The sequence below is a fragment of the Sciurus vulgaris genome (assembly GCF_902686455.1).
Source record: "Sciurus vulgaris genome assembly, chromosome: 11".
Taxonomy (NCBI): Eukaryota; Metazoa; Chordata; class Mammalia; order Rodentia; family Sciuridae; genus Sciurus; species Sciurus vulgaris.
This window is the reverse complement of record NC_136472.1, coordinates 109,748,782-109,772,698: the sequence shown is the minus strand read 5'-3', so window position 1 is coordinate 109,772,698 and position 23,917 is coordinate 109,748,782. Positions and strand designations below refer to the sequence as shown.

The 23,917-nt window shown below is 35.5% G+C and overlaps 1 long non-coding RNA gene across 2 annotated transcripts in view; it reads right to left on the bottom strand.

Annotated features, from left to right (window-relative positions):
• The window catches only part of LOC306640034, a 55,685-nt gene extending 32,041 nt beyond the window's left edge, over window positions 1-23,644 (bottom strand). The window contains exons 1-2 of one of the 2 annotated variants that reach the window (XR_013757722.1): window positions 22,917-23,644; window positions 21,237-21,335 (exon numbers count right to left, since the gene is read on the bottom strand). This is a non-coding gene — a long non-coding RNA (uncharacterized lncRNA). The remainder of the gene's footprint in view (window positions 1-21,236; window positions 21,336-22,916) is intronic. The other variant, XR_013757723.1, reaches the window with a different exon arrangement.
• Between the last annotated feature and the right edge of the window lie 273 nt (window positions 23,645-23,917).

Sequence of the window (23,917 nt, the reverse complement as noted above, 5' to 3'; positions counted from 1 at the left end):
TTCATACTGCTTAAGGGAAGCATAAATCAGCAAGATATAACAATCATAAACATCTATGCCCCAAACAGTGGCTCATCCATGTATGTCAAACAAATCCTTCTCAATTTCAGAAACCAAATAGACCTAATACAATAATACTAGGTGATTTTAACACACCTCTCTCACCACTGGACAGATCCTCCAAACAAAAATTGAACAAAGAAACCATAGATCTCAATAACACAATCAATAATTTAGACTTAACGGACATTTATAGAATATACCATCCAACCAAGAGCGAATACACTTTCTTCTCAGCAGCACATGGATCCTTCTCTAAAATAGACCATATATTATGCCACAAAGCTAATGTTAGCAAATACAAGAGGATAGAGACACTACCTTGTATTCTATCAGATCATAATGGATTGAAGTTAGAAATAAATGAAAGAGTAAAAAACAGAAACTATTCCAACACCTGGAGATTAAACAATATGCTATTATATGATGAATGGATAACAGAAGATATTAGGAAGGAAATTAAAAAATTCTTAGAGGTAAATGAGAACAAAGAAACATCATATCAAAATCTCTAGGACACTATGAAAGCAGTACTTAGAGGGAAATTTATTTCATGGAGCTCATTTAATAAAAGAAATAAAACTCAACAAATAAACAACCTAACACTACAGCTCAAAGCCCTGCAAAAAGAAGAACAGACCAGCACCAAAAGTAGTAGAAGACAGGAAATAGTTAAACTCAGAGCTGAAATCAACGAAATTGAAACCAAAGAAACAATACAAAAAATTGACAAAATAAGTAGTTGGTTCTTTGAAAAAATAAACAAAATTGATAAACCTTTACCTACACTAACAAAAAGAAGACGAGAGAAAACCCAAATCACTAAAATTTGGAATGAACAAGGAAATATCACAACAGACATGAGTGAAATACAAAACATAATTAGAAGCTCTTTTGAAAATCTATACTCCAACAAAATAGAAAATTTCGAAGACATCAACAGGTTTCTAGAGACATATGAATTGCCTAAACTGAACGAGGAGGACATACACAATTTAAATAGACCAATTTCAAGTAATAAAGTAGAAGAGGTCATCAAACGCCTACCAACAAAGAAAAGTCCGGGACCAGATGGGTTCTCAGCCGAGTTCTACAAAACCTTTCAAAAAGAGCTCACTCCAATACTTCTCAAAGTATTCCATAAAATAGAAGAGGAGGGAACCCTCCCAAACTCATTCTATGAAGCCAATATCACCCTGATACCTAAACCAGACAGAGACACATTGAGGAAAGAAAATTTCAGACCAATATCCTTAATGAACATCAACACAAAAATTCTCAACAAAATTTTAGCAAATCGCATACAAAAACATATTAAAAAGATAGTGCACCATGATCAAGTGGGTTTCATCCCAGGGATACAAGGTTGGTTCAACATCAGGAAATCAATGAATGTAATTCACCATATCGATAGACTTAAAGTCAAGAATCACATGATTATTTCAATCGATGCAGAAAAAGCATTTGATAAAATACAGCACCCCTTCATGCTCAAAACTCTAGAAAAAATAGGGATAGTGGGAACATTCCTTAACATTGTAAAGGCCATCAACTAAGCCCATGGCTAATATCATTCTAAATGGTGAAAAACTGAAAGCATTCCCCCTAAAAACTGGAACAAGGCAGGATGCCCTCTTTCACCACTTCTATTCAACATTGTCCTTGAAACTTCTAGCCAGAGCAATTAGACAAACCAAAGAAATTAAAGGGATACAAATAGGAAAAGAAGAACTCAAACTATCCCTGTTTGCTGTTGACATGATTATATATTTAGAGGAACCCGGAAATTCCACCAGAAAACTTTTAGAACTCATAAGTGAATTCAGTAAAGTAGCAGGTTACAAGATCAATGCTCATAAATCCAATGCATTTTTATACATAAGTGATGAATCTTCAGAAAGAGAAGTTAGGAAAACTACCCCATTCACAATAGCCTCAAAAAAAATAAAATACTTGGGAATCAATCTCACAAAAGAGGTGAAAGACCTCTACAATGAGAACTACAGAACACTAAAGAAAGAAATTAAAGAAAACCTTAGAAGATGGAAAAATCTCCCATGTTCTTGGATAGGCAGAACTAATATTGTCAAAATGGCCATACTATCTAAAGTGCTATACAGATTCAATGCAATTCCAATTAAAATCCCAATGACATACCTAACAGAAATAGAGCAAGCAAGTATGAAATTCATCTGAAAGAATAAGAAACCCAGAACAGCTAAAGCAATCCTTAGCAGGAAGAGTGAAGCAGGGGGTATCGCAATACCAGATCTTCCACTCTACTACAAAGCTAGAATCTATAAAGGACTCAAAAACCTCTACACCAACAATAAAAATAATCCAATCAACAAATGGGCTAAGGAAATGAATAGACACTTCACAGATGATATACAAGCAATCAACAGATATATAAAAAAAAATGTTCAACTCTAAGAGAAATGCAAATCCAAACTACCCTAAGATTCCATCTCACCCCAATTAGAATGGCGATTATCAAGAACACAAGCAACAATAGGTGTTGGCGAGGATGTGGGGAAAAAGGTACACTCATACATTGCTGGTGGGGTTGCAAATTAGTGCAGCCATTCTGGAAAGCAGTATGGAGATTCCTCAGAAAACCTGGAATGGAAGCACCATTTGACCCAGCTATCCCACTCCTTGGCCTATACCCAAAGGACTTAAAATCAGCAAACTACAGAGATACAGCCACATCAATGTTCATAGCTGCTCAATTCACAATAGCCAGATTGTGGAACCAACATAGATGTCCTTCAATTGATGAATGGATAAAGAAACTGTGGTATATATATACAATGGAATATTACTCAGCCATAAAGAATGATAAAATTATGGCATTTGCAGGCAAATGGATGAAATTGGAGAATATCATGCTAAGTGAGATAAACCAATCTCAAAAAACCAAAGGACGAATGGTCTCGCTGATAATCGGATGATGACACATAATGGGGGGTGGGAGGGGTTAGTGTTAGTGTTAGGGTTAGGTTTAGGGTTAGTGTTAGGGAGGGGGACAAGAATGGAGGAAGGAAGGACTGTATAGAGGGAAAAGAGGGGTGGGGTAGGGAAAAAATAACAGAATGAATCAAACAACATTACCCTATGTAAATTTATGATTACACAAATGGTATGCCTTTACGCCATGTACAAAGAGAGAAACAACATGTATCCCATTTGTTTACAATAAAACAAAAAAAAATTCTTCCAAAAAAGAACAGTCCAGAACAAAATGAATTCTAGCAGAGTTCTACCAGACCATTAAAGAAAAACTAACACCAGTGTTTCTCAAATTATTCCATGAAATTGAAAGGGAGTGAACATTCCCAAATACATCGTATAAAGCCAGTATGACCCTGATCACAACCAGACAAAAAAACACCTCAAGAAAGGAAACTACAGATCAATATCCCTGAAGAACATAGATGCAAAAATCCTTAATAAAATATTATCAAACCACATTCCAAAACACCTCAAGAAGATAATACACCATGATGAAGTGGGTTTCATTCTGGGAATGTAAGCTTGGTTCAAAATATGCAAATCAATAAATGTAATTCACCCCTTAAACAGAATCAAGGACAAGAATCACATGATCATCTCAAAAGATGCAGAAAAGGTCTTTGATAAAATCCAGTACTCATTCATGTTCAAAGTGCTGGAGAAGCTAGGGATGGAAGGAAATTACCTGAACACCATGAGGCTATTTATGACAAACACAAAACATCATGTTGCATGGAGAAAAACTAAAAGTATTTCCTCTAAAATTAGAACCAAGACAAGGATGTCTACTCTCACACTCAAATTCAATATAGTCTTCAAAACAGTAGCTACAGCAATCAGGCAAAGAAAATCACTCTGTTAACTGATGGCATGATCTTGTATTGAGAACCAAAAAAAAAACTCCACCAGAAGACTTCTAGAACTTAAGAGTTCAGCAAAGTACCAGGATACAAGATCAACACCCACAAATCAACAGCTTTCCTAAACTCCAGAGACTGAGGAAGAAATCAGGAAAATCATCCTATTCACAAAAACCTCAAAAAAATAAAAAAATACTTGATAATTAATTTAACCAAGGACAAAAGAGCTCTACAGTGGGCATTATAGAACACTGGAGAAAGAAATTAAAGACCTTAGAAGATGGAAAGATATCCTATGCTCTTGGATAGGCAGAACCAATATGTCAAAATGGTCATACTACCAAAATCAATATACAGATTCAATGTGATCCCCATCAAAAAACCAATAATATTCTTCACAGAATTAGACAAAAAACAATTCTTAGATTCATTCCGAAGAATAAGAGATAAAGAATAGCCAAACCAGTACTGAGCAAGAAAAGCAATCCAGGAGGCATCACAATACCTCATCTGAAATTATACTACAGAGCTGTAGCAACAAAAATAGCATGGTATTGGCCTCAAAACAGACATGAAGACCAATGGAACAGAGCAGAAGACACAGAGAAAAACTCACATACTTAAAGCCATCTGACACTTGACAACATTGCCAAGAATATATCATGAGGAAAAGACAGTCTTTTTAACAAATGACACTGGGAAAGCAGGATAGCTACACATAGAAAAATGGAACTGGATCCCTGTCTCTCACCCTGCACAAAAGTCAAATTAAAATGGATCAAAGACTACGAAAAGACCAGAAATTTTGCAACTATTAGAGAAGAAAACTTAGGATCAACACTCCATCATACAGGTGCTAGCACCAACTTCCACAACAAGATATCTAAAACTCAAGAAATAAAATCAAGAATCAATAAATGAAATGCCATTTAAGTAAAAAACTTCTGCACAGCCTAGGAAATAATTAGGAGCATGAAGAAAGAGCCTACAATATGGGAGAAAGTCTTCACCAGCTACTCTACTAATAGGGGATTAATATCCAGAATATATAAAGAACTCAAAAAAAAAAAAAAAACAACAACAACAACCACCAAAAACCCCACAAATAACCCAATTAGCAAATGGGCAAAAGAACAGAAACTTCTCAAAAGAAGAAACACAAACGACCAACAAATACATGAAAAAATGTTGAACATCTTTAGCAATCAGGGAAATGTAAATCAAAACTACACTCAAATTTCATCTTACAATAGTCAAAATGGCAATGATTAAGAACACAAACAACAATAAATGCTGGAGAGGATGTGGGAGGAAAAGTATATTTGTACATTGTTGATGGGACTGCAGATAGTACAACCACTGTGGAAAGAAGTTTGGAGATTCCTCAAAAAAACTATGGAAGGAATAACCATATGACCCAACTATCCCACTTCTGAGTATTTTCCCAAAAGAACTCAAATCAGCATGCTACAGCAATACAGTCACTTCAGTGTTTATAAATTAACATAGCTAAATAATGGTAATCAACCTAGATGCCAATCAGTAGATGAATGGATTAAGATATTGTGGTATATATGCAAAATGGAGTTCTACACAACCATAAAGAGGAATGAAATCATGGCATTTGCTGGTAAATGGATGGAAATGTAGAACACCATGCTATGTGAAAATAAGCCAGACTCATAAACTCAAAAGGTCAAATGCTTTTTCTTATAGGTGGAAGCCAGAGTTAAATAAAGGAAATAAGGAGAGAAGGATAGGATATCATAAAGATATAGTGTAGATCAGTATTACATAAGAGGGAGATTAAAAGGCAGAGTGGAGGGATAGGAAAGGGGAGGTAATGCAGAACGAATTCTTAAAAAATCATGATATGTACACAAATCCATAAGGAATTTCACCTTTATGTATAAGTAAAGAGAATCAATCAACTATAAATAAATAGATAAGCTAAAGGAATTCCAGCAAAGTAGAAAAAGGAGAACAGGTGAGGAGAGGAAGGACAAGAGGAAAAAGGGGGGTGATCATGAACTGAAATCAAATCTGTACAGTCATGATTTTGTTGTGATGAACCCAACTACTATGTATAACTATAAAGCTTTAATAAAAATATTTATTCCCAAAAATCAAAATTAAAAAAATAAAAAGATGGTACACCATGATCAAGCTGATTTCATCCCAGGGAATGCAAGTATGATTCAACATAGGCAAACCAGTAAGTATTATACATCATACAAATAGAGAAAGGATAAAATTCACATCCGCATTTCAACAGATACAGAAAAAGCCTCTGATAAAATTCAAGGTTCACTATGAAGTCCTGAATAAATTAGGGTAGAAAGATCAAACTACAACATAATAAAGGCTATATATAACAAATTCATACTCAACTCTTACTGAATGAACAAAAACTGAAAACACTTCTCCTAAGATCAGGAGACAAGACCAGTGTCCATTCTCACCACTCTTGCTCAATGTTGTACTAGAAATTCTAGTCAGATCAATTAGGCAAGAGAAAAAAATTAAAGGCATAAATATCAGAAAGCAAAAAGTCAAATTATCTTCATTTGCTGATAATATGATTCTATAAAAGAAAATCTTGAAGACTTCACTGGAAGACTTTATAACTGATATATAAATTCGACAAAACAGCAGGACACAAAAATCAATATACAAAACTCAGCAACTTTTTTATATACCAATTATGAACTCACTAAGAAAGAAGCCAAGAAGCAATTCCACTCAGAACAGCCTCAAAAAAAAAAGAAAAAAGAAACAAACAAACTAAAATACCACAGAAATGAGGTAAAAGACCTCGACGTTGAAAATTATACAAAACTGAATAAAGCAAATGAAGATAACAGATAACACTAGAAGATGGAAAGAATTCCCATGTCAACAGATTGGAAAATTAATATTGATAAAATAGCCACAGCACTAAAGGCAATATACATATTCAATGCACCCTCCATCAAAATACCAATAACATTCTTCACACAAAACTAGGAAAAATATACCAAAATTTAAATGGAAGCACAAAAAACCCAGATAGCCAAACCAATCCAGAGCACAAAGAACAATACTTGAGCATCCCAAAACCTGATTTTAAAACACACTCAGAGTCACAATAAAACAAGCCGCATTGTATTGTCATAAAAATGGACAAATAGAATACTGAAACAGAATAAAGGCCCCAGAAATAAATCCTTGCATCTTCTACCAACTGATTCTCAGTGAAGGTGCCAAATGCATACACTAGAGAAAAGACAGTCTCTTACACACAAATGGTGCTGGGAAAACTGGATATCTACACATAAAATATCGAAACTAGATCCCTATTTCTCATCCTATACAAAAAAAAATCAACTAAAAATATATCAAACCTTAATGTGGGATCTGAAACTACTAGAATACAGGGGAAACACTTCAAGATACTGGCACATAACCAGGTGTGGTGGTGCATGTCTGAAATCCCAGCAACTTGGGAAGCTGAGGTAGGAGGACCACAAGTTCAGGCCAGCCTCAGCAACTTAGCAAGGTCCCCAAAATCTCAGCAAGACCCTGTCTCAAAAGTAAAAAAATTAATAAAGAAAGGGGGGCTGGGAATGTGACTCAGTGGTAAAGCAGCCCTGGGTTAAAACCCCAGTACCAAAATAATAATAATAAATTAAATTGTATAAAAAAAAAAAAAAACAATGATTTCTCACATAGGACTTAAATAGTTCAGGAAATAAAAGAATTGACAAATGGGATTGCATAAAATTAAAAATCTTCTGCACACCAAAGGCAGTAATAAACAGAGTAAAGAAATAATCTACAGAATAGGAGAGAAATCTCTGTCACTATTCATCTGACAGAGGATTAGTAAAGAGAATATATAAAGAACTCAAAAAACTTAAGAATAAAAACAGATAATTCAATCAATAAATGGGAAATGATCTGAGTATTTCTGAAAAGAAACACAGCCAGCCAATAAATAAATGAAAACAAATGCTCTACATCCTCAGCCATCAGGAAAATGCAAATAAAAAGTACATTGAGATTCTATTTCAACCCCATTAGAACAGTTATTATTAAAAAATCAAAGAATAATAAATTGCAGTAAGGTTGAGGAGAAAAAGGAACATTCATACGGTACTGGTAGGAACATAAATAGTATAGCCCCAAAACTAAAAATAGAACTACCCTATAAAATCCAGTAATACCGAGTAATATACATCCAAAGGAAATGAAGTCAGTATAAAAAGAGATACTTGCATATCCATATTTATCATGGCACTATTCACAACAGCCAAGATATGGAATTAGCCTAGGTGTCCATCAACAAATGAATAAAGAAAGAAAATATAAATATTCCACACAATGGAATATTAGTCAGTGATAAAGAAAAATGAAATCCTGTCATTTGCAGGAAAAGGGATGAAACTAGAATACATCATGTTGAACAAAATAAACCAAACACAAAAAGGCAAGTATTGCACTTCTTTTCCTCACGTGGAAACTGTTAAAAAAAAAAAAAAGACAAACAAACAACAACAAAAAAAAAAACTTTAAAATAGAAAAAAAACTCTTATTAGGGGCTGGGAAGGGAATCAGGGGAAAGGGGGAAGAGGTGGGTAAGAGAGGGTGGGCAGAAGGGAAGATGGATAATAATGACTGGGTAAAGAAAATGGGTACACATACACAATGGAGTTTTAGTCATCCACAAGGAAAAATGACATTGTATCATTTATAGGGAAATGAATGAATCTGGAATGTATCATATAAGTCAGACTCAGAAAGACAAATATCAAATATTTTCTCTCATGTGTAAAAGCTAGAAGGAAAAACAGAAAAAGAAAAGTGACATCATGAAAGCATTAGGAAGACCATTAGGGTAGAGGAAGTTAATCAGGGGGAGAGAAAAGAGGAGTGTGTTGTGGGGACAGGGATAGTGGGGAGTGAATCAATCAAACTATAATAAAAAAATCCACTAGTCTGTACAATTATTATATACCAATAAAAATATTTCAGACCCACAAAAAGTCAAAAACTTTTTTTAAAAACTTCCCAAAAAAATTGGGTAAATTCAGAAATGAAAAATATGCAGCAAATTGTACTCTAAGTTATAATCTATGAGAAAAGTCACCAGCTATCTCAAAATAGACTTCTGCAATGCAATGGGTAAGTTTTTCTCCTCTAATCAAACCACAGGTTCATTTAGAAGTAATTAGTATTCCTGCAATCTTACAATACCTATAAAGTTACCACAATTTCTTCCATATAATTGATTCTGGATGCCACTTCTGCATTGCAAAGTGTTGATAATAATCCAACTAATTCCCTTCTCCTTCACTGTTGAAATAGGGCCTAGACTGACTTGCAAACAGATTGTCAAAGAATGATATTAAAAAGTGATGCAACAACAGAAGTTGACAAATATTTCAAAAGAACAGGCTGAACAGATTTCAGCACTACAGACTTAAGTTGAAGGATTAAGGATGAAAACATTTTCTACTCATGTTCAAATGTAAAGTGCTAGCAGGAAATAAAAGGTGAAAGCAATAATGTCACTTGGGTAAAATTATTTCTTTTCCTTTCATATTTAAGGATAGTCACTCTTAGTGGCACGTTTTCATCAGAAAATTGTTTAATTTCATCCTTAACCACTATGTGAATTTTTGTCCTGCATGATTTAATGTGTAACATAATCAAAGCATGATATATGCATGTTTGGAAATGCCACAGTGAGTCCCCTTAATTTGTACAATTAATATTTATGATGATTATAACAATAAAATCTAAAATTTTCATCTCTAGCCTACAGAAATAGAAAAGATTTGAAAGCTAAGTTGGTTGAAAGACAGATCAAAATAGTCAAGTCTGGCTAACTTGATATGTATCAGTAGTAAGAAAAACGGAATAGTCACACTACTCAGAAAGGGAGAGTAGGAAGTCTCTCATGCACTGGTGAAAGGAGAACAGGGAGGGATAGATCAATCAGGGAAACTCCTCGATCCTACATCCACACCCCAACCTTAAGGAAAAACACCTAATGGGCCAAGGTGATGCCAGGAACAGACTTGAATTTCACTTTCCATCTGGAACTTTGATAAAAAGAATGGCTTTCAAGGGACACTGTTCCCTTACTAAGTGGAAACTGACGGCACAAATGACCCATATAAAGGAATGGGGGAGGGAAGAGGAATGCTGCTGGGTCCATCAGGTCATCTTCAACAGTGAGAGCCGAGAGAAAGCTCTGTCATTAGACAGACTTGATGGAGAACATTCCCAAGGGCAGCATCTTACACGTCCCCTGACTGAACAAGCAATAAGGTACACAGCACAGAAGCATCAACAGCAGATGCAGAGGGAATAGCAGTAGACATTCAAAGATGAGGCGACATGAGCTATACATCAGCGAGAGCGTAGTGGAACCATCAGAGAAAGATAGCTACTGGGAGAGGAATTCTTCAAGGAACCCACCAAGACTATTCATTTACCAGTGAAAGAAATGGGGAAATCACCTAAAAGAGACCCTTTAAACAGGAAAAGGCACTAACCTGTGATAGGAAATTTTACTTTGTCCCCATCAACAGCAGGAACAATAGTAAACCACTAACAGAAAAGTCATATCTTTTTACATATCTGAGTTTTACATATCTGAGTTTTACATATCTGAGTTTTAGTTTAGCAATTTTAACCCTGTCGTGTTTAACAGTCAAGGGGTGCTAGGCTCTGTGCTAAATGACTTACCTTCATATCCCATTCCATGCAACAGTCTCATGAGGCAGGTACCATCATTATTTTTGACAACTAAAGAACAAACTATGATTCAAAAAGTGAATTTGACCAAGATTAGACAGCAAATAAGTGACAAGAGCTAAGTCCCAACTCCAGGGTCAGACCCTTCTCACTCTAACCACTATATAATACTACCTAGGTACTACTATTATCATCACCACTTTCAGATGTTTAAAGTGTTTAAATAACTAATCCAACCAGCCAGTTGCAGAGCTGAGGTGTGAACCAAGGCAGTCTGGCTCAAGATATGCCAATGACGATTTGCTGAATAATTTAGGAAGTTTTTTTGGTTTTGTTTTGTTTTTGTTTGTTTTTCAGTGCTAGAGATTGAACTCTGGGTCTCACACTTGCTAGGGAAGCTCTCTACCACTGAGATATGCCTGCAATCTTAATTTAAAGATTTTACCAAATCTATTTTATCAAAATTTTAGAATATTACTGTTGCTTTTATAACTGGACACTGTAAAGACTACACAAAGTAGATTAGAATAATGATAAATTAAAGAATTAAAGACCAACAGAATGAATTTAAGGAAACTTTGGCAAAGTTTTAATGAGTATGAACTGTGAAAGAAAAGCTGAGGAAAGAGTAGAATTAGTAGTAGTAACAGATGGACATAGGACTTGGTGAGAGGAACCTAATTGTGACAATCCAGTGATGAGTAATTTCAACCAATTATTAGCCTACTGAATTGGAAGAGAGTCCAAGCTAGCATCCTGGAAAAAACTTTTCTGGATTGTGTATGTCTATCTATCAAGACAACCACATCTCCTACTGGAAATTAAGGAAGTCACAATTGGTTATACACTTTTTTTTTGTCATCATGAGTGTAGAGGGGCAGGGAATATGCTTTAGGCCCATAAAGAATATTTAATAATAATCTTCCACAATAATGAAGGAAATACTTTGAAGAAATGATGAGCAAAAAAAAAAAAATCATAGTACACTCAGATTCAAAATACAGTGGTAAAAGGCATGAGAATGACAGATTGGACAAGGTGACAGTAGTGGTGTGCATTATGAGGATAAGGTGGGTGTGCAAGACCTTAGCAGTTGTAGCTACACGTATTAACTAAGACGCCTGGCAACTATTTTCAAATCAGGGATGGATAACTAAAGGAACATAATTTCCTGTTATGCAGGGAGGGAGGATGGAGGTTTGTAAGTTGTTCAATATGTAACCAAAACTAATGACACATGTGCTCTAAATCCCAAATAAATAGGCATGTTGACGACTGCTTCATTTATAGAGAATTTCCTAGGAAATGTTTTCTGAAAGCCTCTGCTTGAGTATGTGAGAACATCTAAACAGGTCAGGAATTGCATCGTGGATGTAAAAGGGGCAGTCCTCAGTTCTGCCTCAGTGATGGGAGACTACATGTACACTAGGTGTTTGAGTTTAAGATTTATGCTAGGTTGTAGGCTACTTAAGAACAGGAGGGTTTTTTTTTTTTTTTCCCTCTGTGTATCCCCTCAATCTTCATGAAAGATTTCTATGCTGCACAGATTTATTATTCCTGAAATATTTTTAAATGTTCTTTGACCTTAATTTTTAAATTCAAGTTCAGTTTTATGGTTTTCCCTATATGTGGTTTACTGTGTTTTGCTTTTATTAATCCTGTAGATCAATTTTTTTAAATTCACTTCTTCTGTCACCAAAAAAAATATTTAAAATATTCCTCCTTTTAACAAGATCTCATGGAAGTTCTATCCTTGCAGTTTTAATTCCTGGTCTAGTGTTCTGTCCTTTTTAGGCAACAATGTTCTAAATGTAATTATCATGTTTTAAATTCTTACCAAAATCTGGGATGCATTTATTCTCTTTGCCAGACTTACTTTGAAATCTGTTAAGCAGTAAGGTAGACATTTCAGGACACCAAGAAAGAGAGACCAACCAAAGGTCTCTGTTCTCTCCCTTAAGGGCAACACTCAGCATCCTCAAATATGACATCAGTTTTCAGCCTTCTGTTCCAAATGTGGTGCCTTTACCCCACCCCCCTACCAAGCTCACTTGGTACTGATGGTTAGACACCCAAGCTCTGTACACATGACAGCACAAGAATTCTGATATTCATTCCCTAGGATAGAAATAAATTGGTCTTGGTAAATCCAATCATAGCTCTAGTAACTAATTTTATTTGAGGCAGGTCCCTATCTTCTAATTGAAACATTAAAACAGCAAGCAAGCATCATTTCTAAAGAGATTTCCCAAAGGAATCTAGCAAATCTTGTACACTCTCTTCCCTTGCTGCAATAATTTATTTTCCTGAAAAGGGGCATACTGTTCTTAATTGACTTAAAAAGTCACAACTGATCATCTTTTTCTTTTCTTAGTAAGCACAGAAGGGCAGGGAATATGCTGTGAGCCTATAAAGGATACTTATTAAAGTCTTCCACAACAATAAAGTGAATACTTCAACTACTTCAGGTGCTAATGACAAAAGCTTATATGGGGGTCAGTTAGCTTAAGAAAGAAGGGGTGTTATCCATAACCCTGACTTCAATCAAAAATGACATCAGAACTCACTCTCACACTGTGTCATCAGAACTCATCTCTCCATTTTTCAACTTTTCTCCTGGTTGTGGGTCAGATTTTTTTCTTTAGAAAAGCCCTCACCATGCAATAGAAAATGGGCTGCCCACAAACCCAAAAGTACATCCTTCCTGCTTAGCAACCAGAACAGGAAAAGAAGATTTTTCTCTCCTAACATTCACTTATCTCAAGAAGGAATTTGTATAGGGCCTGTGCCCTCCCTGAACCAGTCACTTGGCCATAGAGACAGAGAACCATGTATCCACAACACCAGTTGTGAGGCAGATGACCAGTCTTGACAGGGTGACAGCCTGACCAAGTAGGATAAGGAAAAACTGGTTCTCAGAGACTTGGCAGCCATATGGCCAGTACAGTCCCACTATTTAAAGTAACAGATGCTTTTATTTAAATTCTTTTAAAATGTTATTTTTCATCAATTTTTTTTTTTTGTAATTTTCATGGAACTGGATTACTTTAAAACCATAAAATGCAAAAAAAAAAAAACACATCCAGTAGAAAGAATGTGGATTCCTATTTATCACACTGAGGCAATTTACAGTAAAAGATGGCCATACATCCCAGGAAAATGACCTGGTGAAAGAAACAAACCAGTCATTGTCATCACCCTTTCCTATCGATGTTTTCATCCACAGAGTCGAAAGAACAGAAAAGGATACTCACTGTGTGTCTGCTCCTGAAAACTCCAGACACCAAGATAAGATGACAAACAGTAGAGATGTATATTTGAAAGGAAAAAGACTTAGTGACTTTTCTTGCTATACTAACTTCATCTAAAGGATCTTCTTCAAGATCTCAATGTATCAGGGGGAGGTAGGAGGGGAGAAAAAGGGGAAGTAGTAGGGATTGAAATGGAGCAAACTATGCTGTATGGATTTATGAATATGTCCAAATGAACTCCACTGTTATGTATAACTATAATGCACCAATAAAAAAATTGAAAAACAACTCAATATAAGTGTGATTGATACCTGGGATATAATCATTATGTCATATGTGTCACTAAGAATATCCACCCTCTAGAACATGATTGAAAATGAGACAAATGTTTTTGCTAAATTATAAGTAGAGAAAATCACTAGGGGCTACTCTCCAAAGATATTCACACAGATACCACACTCTCCCCGTTTTCTTCTCTTCTTCTACCTAACAAAATATGTTGACATTGCTCCAGTTTAGTTCTAGTTCTTCTTACTTTACCCAAAGTGTTCTTTGAGTGATTTCGTCTATTTGCATTTAATTATCATTTCTCAGCTGCCCACTTATTTCTCAAGTCCAAACCTCTCTCCTGAGCTTCAAAATGCTATATCTCACTCTTATCAAACATTTCCACATGACGTCTCTAGATCAAAATATTAATACCTTCTTTCTACCCCTCAACCCTAATCACTCTTCCTTCTTCCAGAGTTCTTTATCTCAGCAAATGAGCCCACCACCCCACTCATTACTCAAGTCTGAAACCTGGACTCATTCTTGACACCTCCCTCTCCCTCAGCACCTCTTTTCACATTTAAACAATCACAAGAGCCTATTCCACCTCCTAAATGTCTGTCAAACATGTAGTGACATAGCTGTCACTTCTGTATATGTCCACTAGTCCAGCAGTTCCCCAACTGTCCTATAGCCATTCACCAATCCATTCAAATCCAATTATATCAACCTATGGCTATAAAACATTCAAAGGCTTTTAAGCCCAGTGTGCCTCAAAGGTATGTGTTGGGATTAACTGCATCAGTTACATAGACGAAATTGTTAAAATGTTGGCTCTTGAGCTGCACCAAACCCAAAGAGTCAAAAGCTCAGGAAGCTGGTCCAAGAAACTGAATTTATAATTCCTTAATCAAGTTTACAGGCCTCCATAAGTGACCTCATATAGTCCCAGGTTAGGACTTCATTATGTTGTCCCACAGAGGGCACTTTGTGCTTCTCAATGAGTTATGCTTATAACACCAGTTACCACTAATAATACCCCTGGTTAACTACTCATTCCCTGCCCAAGTGTGTTAGTTAGCTTTCTGTTACTGTGGCAGTATACCTGAGATAAATGGACTTGTAAGGAGGCAAGATTTATTTGGGCTCAGTTTCAGATTTCAGCCCTTAGTAGCTTGGCCCTGTTTCCTTGGGAAGGGAGAATATAATCACAGGGAAACATGGAAAAGCATAGGCTGCTCACCTCGTGGCAGTTGAGAAGCAATGAGAGAGAGGAGAAAGGGACCCAGGTCCCAATATATTCTTCAAGGGCAACTTACTTCTTCCAACTGGGCCCCACCTTCTAAAGTTCCTATGACCTCAATAGTGTCATCAGCTGAGGCCAAGCCTTTAACACATGAGCTGCGGGGGGACATTTAACATCCAAACCATAACACTAAACATAAGTTCCAGAAGGAACAGCAGCAGGCCTGTCATGTCTACATTTACCCCTAATGCCCTGGATGGTGCACATAACATCTGGTGTTTAATATTCATTGCCACTCAGAATAAAATAAAATTCAATTTTAAGGGCATTCTCCAAAGCAGGGTTGGTTAAATATAGCTTAAAATGCTTTCATTTGTTGACAGAGTATACAGACCAAGAAAGTGCTCAGATAATGAGGAGTTATTTAATTAATTAGTGGCCTGAAGGACAAAGCTTAACTTCAAAAATCAAAGTAATTATATTTGTAGACTTGTCTCTAGTCTCCAGTGAGAACAAATGAATAAAAAGATGCTTTGAATTACATTGCAGGAAGTTTCTGATCATAAGTACTGTTAAGTAAAAATCCAAACCTTAAAAAAAGAAAAAAAAAAAAAAAAAAAAAAAAAACCCAGAGTGCAAAAAAGGAGATTCCAATCCTTTCTATTAGTCATTTCTTTGAGAAAACCTGTCACGTAAGTTCTTTTTTTGTCCCTTTGAAATGTATATAAAATCTTTTCAGAAGTTATATAAACCTCTTGCCAGTTTTATAATGGAGGACTGTCTCTCTCAAGGATCTGGAAACCACATCTTTGAAATGTAAATGTCAAGGAAGATAGTGCCCTCTCTCCCAGTCTCCAAGAGAATTTAACTTAGGTATTTTAAGCTACTAATTGTTAATTACCTACCTGTCAGATGAGTTTTATTATTCCCTTAATGTCCAGCCTAATTACCAGGTAAATCTAGGATAAACTAAAGGTTCCAAATGGTGCCGCCATTTGTCCTCTCACCTGGGGCAGGGGTCAGCAAACGACTGGCCAGCAGAGGTGGCAGGAATTTGGTTCCAGAGATACTTACATGCTTTAGGCGTTTCCTTGAAGCACTTCAGACGGTATAAACTGTTTTACCATATCTCCTTCTTTGTTAAGAACAACAAAGATAATACATATATCCTATTGTGAAAAAGGAAATAAGAAAATGAGAAGCTAAAAAAGCTCAAGAAGGAAGAAAGAAAACAGAATTTTCTCTGTTTAATGTGATTCCTATCCCAAGACTGATCTGGGGAAAGTAGAATGCGGGGAGGCCCTCAGTATAAATGTGACACCCTTCAGCATCTAATATTTCTTTTCTCAGGAAAAAAAAAGAAAATTAGCAGATTATGATTGGTGCCCATTACTCTTCAGTCAGCACAATGTCTAAAAGTGAGGAAAACAGTGCTCCAAAATCGTTTGCCAAAAAAAACAAAACAAAAAACCTCCTTGGGGGAAACCAGAGATAGGGAGAAGTTGGCTAATGGACATAAAGTTGCAGTTAGGAGGAATTAGTTTTAGAGTTCTATAACACAGAAGGGTGACTATAGTTAATAATAATTTACTATATGTTTTTAAATAGCTAGCTAAACGAGAGGATTTGGAATGTCCCCAGCAAAGAAATGATCAATATTTGAAGTGACAGCTATACTAATTTGATTATCACAAATTTGATTGCCCTGATTTGATTATCACACATTGTATACATGCTTCAAAATATCACTGTACCGCATAAATATATATAATTATTACACATCAATTAAAATAAATTACTTTTTAAAAAAGCTTCTTTGAAGACTATACTGGTGTCCTTATTTGAAAATGGACATTTTTTTTTTTAAAGAAAAAAGCTTCCTGTTCAGGGCTGGGGTTGTATTTCAGTGGTATAATGCTTGCCTAACACGTGTGAGGCACTAGGTTCAAATCTCAGCACCGTTAGTAAATAAAATAAAGATCTATTGACAACTAAAGTAATATTTAAACAAACAAACAAGAACTTCCCTCTCATTTCCCAAACAAGAAAAGCTAGTTATGGTAGGATGACATCAAGGACATACACGAGAAGACAGGAAGTCTTTACTTGAATTTCAGACAGTTGTTTGCCATAAGGTAGAGCTCTCGTGACTGGGAATAATGCCTTTACAAAAGCAACCAGAGTTTATTCACTCTTCCACCAAATGAAGACATAGCAAGGAGGAATTACCTATGAACCAGAAAGTCAACAATCATGAGACACTTAATCGGCCAGGGCATTGATCTTAGACTTTCCAGCCTCCAGAACTGAGCAATAAATTTCTGTTGTCTACAAGCCACTTGGTCTATAGCATTTTGTTACAGCAGCTTAATGAACTAAAACATACCCATCCCCACCCCTCATTCTTTAGAAGCTCCAGGACAACTAAGAGTGAAGAGCACCATCTCTAGGAAAGGGTTAGGTAAGACCACCACACTAACACAGCATTTTATACAATGCCAGTGACATCCTGTTTGAAGGAAAATAGGCTGAAATCCAGTTTTTGTTGTCTTCCACACAGGTGGACAGGTGTGGAAGCTGGCTAGCATAATGTTGCATCAGCCCAGGGTGGAAGTGTCTTTTTGGAACCTGCACAGAATCTGCATGTGCTAGAAACAGCAATAGGTCAGACGCAGAATGTTGCCAAACATTAACTATTATTGGGACTCAAAAGTTATTAAGCCCTTTGATTAATCACTCTTTCTTGGTGTCCCAAAATGTTGTTCTATTCAGTCTCTAGGAAACTATATGTAGGAAAGTAGTGCACTTTGTTCAAGGTCATATACCCCAGTGACTCAAACAAGATTTTCTACAGACTACCATGGAAAGAATTGACCAAGGTCAGCATTAGAACCAACAAGCCGTTTAGAGGATGGAAACCAAGGTTCAAGACCATGCAGCATGGATTTAACAGCAGCAGCAGGTGGTCCACTGCCCTTGATCAAAGATCTCTTTCAATCATAGTAGAACAAGATGAGGATATGAGGCCTTTCTATGCTTGCTGTAGTTGCTGTTTACAGTTATTATTGATTTTCATTTTTATTGTGTGATGACACAAGTCATGAGTTTATAAATGGCTAAGGAGATCAACTTTTGCAGGCTGGGGTTGGAGCTCAGTGGTAGAGCATTTCCTAGTATGTGTGAAGCACTGGGTTTGATTCTCAGCACCACGTATAACTAAGTAAAATAAAGGTCCACTGACAACTAAAAAAATTTTTTTAAAGAAGATCAACTTTTGCAAATGCTCCATCAAAGAGACCCCAAAGCGAGGTCACATCAGTACTTTATAAATTAAGGCACACTATTAATTCTATTTATATCTTTATGTGTTTTGAACACTTGGTCTGTAAAAAAATTACTATTGTTTCTCAACAAATGATGTTGAAACAAGTAAATATCCATACACAAATTCATACCTTACACCATAATAAAAATTAACTCAAAATGGATCATAAACCTACAAGTACAACCTAAAACTATAAAACTTCTAGAGGAAAACAAAAGATAAATTATGTGTTTGGCTAAGTAAAGACTTCCTGGATATAACACTAAATATAGGATTCACAGAAGAAAATCCTGATAAATTGGAATTCATCAAAATTAAGAAATTCTCTTAGAAAAATACTATTAACAGAATGAAAATACAAGTCTGACTGGGAGAAAATATTTATCAATTACAAATCCAGAATATAAAAAGAACTCTCAAAACTCAATAACAAATAGCTTATAATAGTTGAGTTTACATATCAACTTGGCTAGACCACAGTCTTCAGGTTTTTTCAAACACCAATCAAGATATTGCTGTGAAAATGGTATTTAAATGTGATTAACATTTAAGTCAGTAGATTTCGAGTAAAGCAGATTACTGTATGTAATATAGAATAGATGGGCCTCATCCATTCAGTTGAAAGCCTTAAAAGAGTAAGGCTTCCCCATGGAAGATATTAGTCTTTGGATTTGAGATTGTACCAACTCTTTCCAGGTTCTCCAGCCTACCTGCTTGCCCTACAGATTTTGAATTTGCCAGCCCCCATGATCATATAAGCCAATTCCTTAAAATAAGTATACACACCACTCTCTCTCTCTCTCTCTCTCTCTCTCTTCCCCCCCACCATTGTTTGTTTTTTGTTTTGTTTTGTTTTGTTTTTTCTGGAGAACTCTAATCTTTATAACCCATTTTCTTAAATAGGCAAAACACCTGAACAGATACCTTACCACAGAAGATATATGGGTGTAAATGAAATAATATTCAACATTATGTATCATTTGCATTAGTGAATTGAAAATTAAAACCACTGTGAGTTGCCACTGCACACCTATTAAAATGTCTATAATTCTAAAGACTAACCATACTAAATGACTGGTGAAGTTATAAATAGAACTCTCTTATATAGGTGGTGGAAATGTAAAATGGAACAGTAACTTTAGAAAACAGTATAGCAGTTTCTTGAAATGTTAAACATACACTTACCATATGACCCAGCCATTCAATTCATAGGTATTTTACCAAAAGAAACAAAAGTATATGCCCATACAGAGATTTGTTCATGAATGTATGCAGCATCTTTATTCATAAATAGTTCAAAACTGGAAACAACCCAAATATCCACCAAAAGGGGAATGGATAAACAAATTGTGGTATATCTATACAATGGAACACTACTTGGCAATAAAAAGGAATGAACTGTTAAGACTTGCAACATGGATGACTTACAAAATAAGGGAACAAAGGAAGTCAGGCGAAATAGAGTACATACCATATAATTTCATCATATAAAACTTCAGAAAATGCACTCATCTATAGTGACATAAAGCAGATCAGTGTGGCTGACCAGGAAGGACAGGAGGCTTGGTAGAAGGAGGAATTATAAATAGATATGAGGACTCTTCTGGAGGTATGGACATATTGATTATCTTGACTGTGGCAATGATTTCATAGGCACAGACATATCAAAATGTATCATTTCTACACTTGAAGTTAGTGCAATTTATTTATGTTGGTTATACTTCCTTAAAAAACTTTTTTAAAAACTACTACCACATTTTAATTGTTCTTTACATATTTGTTTTTGCTTTATATATATTATTGTTCAAAGTTTCATAACTAAAATATTCCATTATGAATTATACATTTAAAAAGAATCAATCTCTCTAAATCATTTTATCTTCAATTTTACTTAGGTTAGTTTTAATGTAATAACTCCTATCTTTAATGCCTGCATTTATATGATAGCATACTGTTGCCCTTTGACCTGTCAGCTTTCTTAGATACATGACTTTGGGCATCACATTCCTCACTTGAAACATGAACTTTCACAGAGCAGCTATGAGGGTTAAAGGAGTTAATATTTGTTAAATATTTAAAACAAGGTTTCACAATCTTGGCACTACTTACATTTTGGGCCTGATCATTTTCTGTTGTGGGGCTATCCTGTGAATTTTAGAATGTTTGACGGAATCCTTGGTTTCTAACCCAATTAGATGCTAGTAGCAATCCCCTTACCAGTTGTGTAAAATAAAAATGTCTACAGACATATCCAAATATCCCTTGGGGGATAAAACCAATATAAAACAATAACTAGAAAACAGTAAGCCTACATAAGCATCTATTAAATAATTGTTCAGTGGCTATGATTATATAGCTCCTTTTCCTTTCTACAGTCACTGCCCCTACACCAGGCAAAAGCCCAGCACAATCAGCAAGAAGTCCCATTGCCTCTCAAGACAACTACTTGACATGGCCATACTTACCCTTAGGCCTCCCAGGTCAACTGCTCAAGTGCTCTTGATTGAGAACACAGAATGCTCATTTTCTGTCCCATAGCCCACCCTCACCTCCAGCTCTCATCTCTGTAAATGAAGAGAGTATCAGTGTTCTCCCATAATTTCCTCTATATAGTTTCTGGGATTCTGATAATTTAAAAAATGATGTTGCAGGTCAATTCTAATGTCTTGGAAAGGCTCTTCATATATCATAGTTAGTAGACAGTCTTTGTTATTGTGGCACTACTCTATTTCCAGGTCCTATCTAGTATTTGTCCTACTTTGGGATCATCTTAAGCAGTTTTGAGACCCTAGAGAAATCTGTGCAGGCTGACATATTTCGCAGACCTCTATCTACATACTTTTAGGATTAGAATAGATCTTAAAAATAGAGCTTTCCCAGTGTGGAGATTCCTTAGAAAACTTGGAATGGAACCTCCATTTGACCCAGCTATCCTACTCCTTGGCCTATACCCAAAGGACTTAAAATCAGCATACTACAGAGATACAGTCACATCAATGTTCATAGCTGCTCAATTCACAATAGCCAGATGGTGGAACCAACCTAGATGCCCTTCAATTGATGAATGGATAAAGAAACTGTGGTATATATACACAATGGAATATTACTCAGCCATAAAGAATGATAACATTATGGCATTTGCAGGCAAATGGATGAAATTGGAGAATATCATGCTAAGTGAGATAAGCCAATCTCAAAAAACCAAAGGTCGAATGATCTCGCTGATAAGTGGATGATGACACATAATGGGGGGTGGGAGGGGTTAGTGTTAGGGTTAGGTTTAGGGTTGGGGGGGGCAATAATGGAGGAAGGAAGGACTGTATAGAGCGAAAAGAGGAGTGGGAGGGGTGGGGGAAGGGAAAAAATAATGAATCAAACAACATTACCTTATGTAAATTTATGATTACACAAATGGTACGCCTTTACTCCATGTACAAACAGAGAAACAACATGTATCCCATTTGTTTACAATAAAAAAAAATAGAGCTTTCCTCTCTTAAAGAAATGATTTAGGTTTACTCAGTTAAAAATGTGAAACAAAACTGGGTACAGCGACACACTCCTGTAATCCCAGCAGCTCCAGAGGCTGAGGCAGGAGGATCCAAAGTTCAAAGCCAGTTCAAAGCCTGCCTCAGCAACTTAATGAGTAACTTAGCAAGACCCCTATCCCTAAATAAAATTTAAAAAAAAAAAAAATTAAAACAGGCTGAGGATGTGACTCAGTAGCTAAGCACCCCTGGGTTCAATACCTGGTACTCCCCCTTCAAACAAAGTGAAACAGATTAGATTTAGAAGAAAAACTATGTGCTTAGAAACTCAGAGTACAAATGGAAACATGAAAAACAAAACTCCCACAATTGTACCACAATAACATTAAAATAATAGCAATTTATAGATTATTAAAGTTCTAAATCTCCAATCTTTGACAAATGCCAATGTTATGCTTTTATTACTGAGATTTTTTTTCAATAAAGTATGTGCAATATTTTGAAGTCACTTGAGATAAAATTTTCACAAGGAACCAGAAGGTTATATTTTCTTGATATGCTTAAATTTGGGGTCACTATTGCATCGTACATAAGATTATATTTCATTTATCTATTACTCCAAAGTAGCTTGAATAGATGTAACATTCATTGACTTACGAAAACGGTGAGGATCAGAGCTCATATACTTAAAACTCCAGCTCAATTATGCAATCTGGCTACATGATCACTGCCAAATGATCATCTTCTCCCTGTGATAAAAGACGACTAAACTGCTCTAGATGAAATAAGAAGGTGGCAAGGGGTATTTGCTCCTGAGGAAGAACAAGAAAAGAAGGAAAGTAAGAAAAAGTTAAAATTAAAAATGAAACACTAAATTTGGGGTTTGCAATAAGCAATGACACTGGCCTAAATATATAAGTAGGTTTTACAAATTAAAACACTCCTTCTACAATGGAAAATCAGTAAAAGACATAAAAATTTACATAGAGTGACAAGTGGACATTTAATTTACATATAAAAAAGTGAAACCTGTTAAGTAGAGGAATAAACACAGTTGAATATGTGTACGTGCATTCTTTCAAATTGTCAAAAATTGTCTTTGAATATTTTCCAATACTGCTCATCAAAGGGCAAGAGAATGGGCACTCCTGTATATTCCAAGTGGTGGCCAAAATCAGTCTACTCAGTGATATCATTATAGTTATAGTACTAAGAAACATGCTATTAAAAATAGAGACACTAACATCAAGGTTATAATAAGAAAAGGGAGAATAGCAGGAATTTTAATAAAGCTAACTTTTTATTGCTCTAAATATTTTGTTATTTCAAGCTGCAAATAACAAATTTATTCAATAACTGTCATAAAAGTTACCTTCCTAGAGACCTGTTTTGGAAGTCAAATTTTTCCTTTAAAAAAGGAAAAAAAGAAAAAAAAATAGATTGGATGATCCTATATGCCTACAACCTACTAATTATACTTCTTTTAATGAGAAATGCATAAGGGGAATTTTTAATTGACTTCAAGCTAAATAAAGCCCTACTTGAAATATTTGTGGGATGCAGTTACAACTGTAGATGAAAACATTTTGATATTATTGCAACAATAATGAATAAACTGAGTATTTTCTCTACTTCAAGCATTTAAGGTCTTCATACAG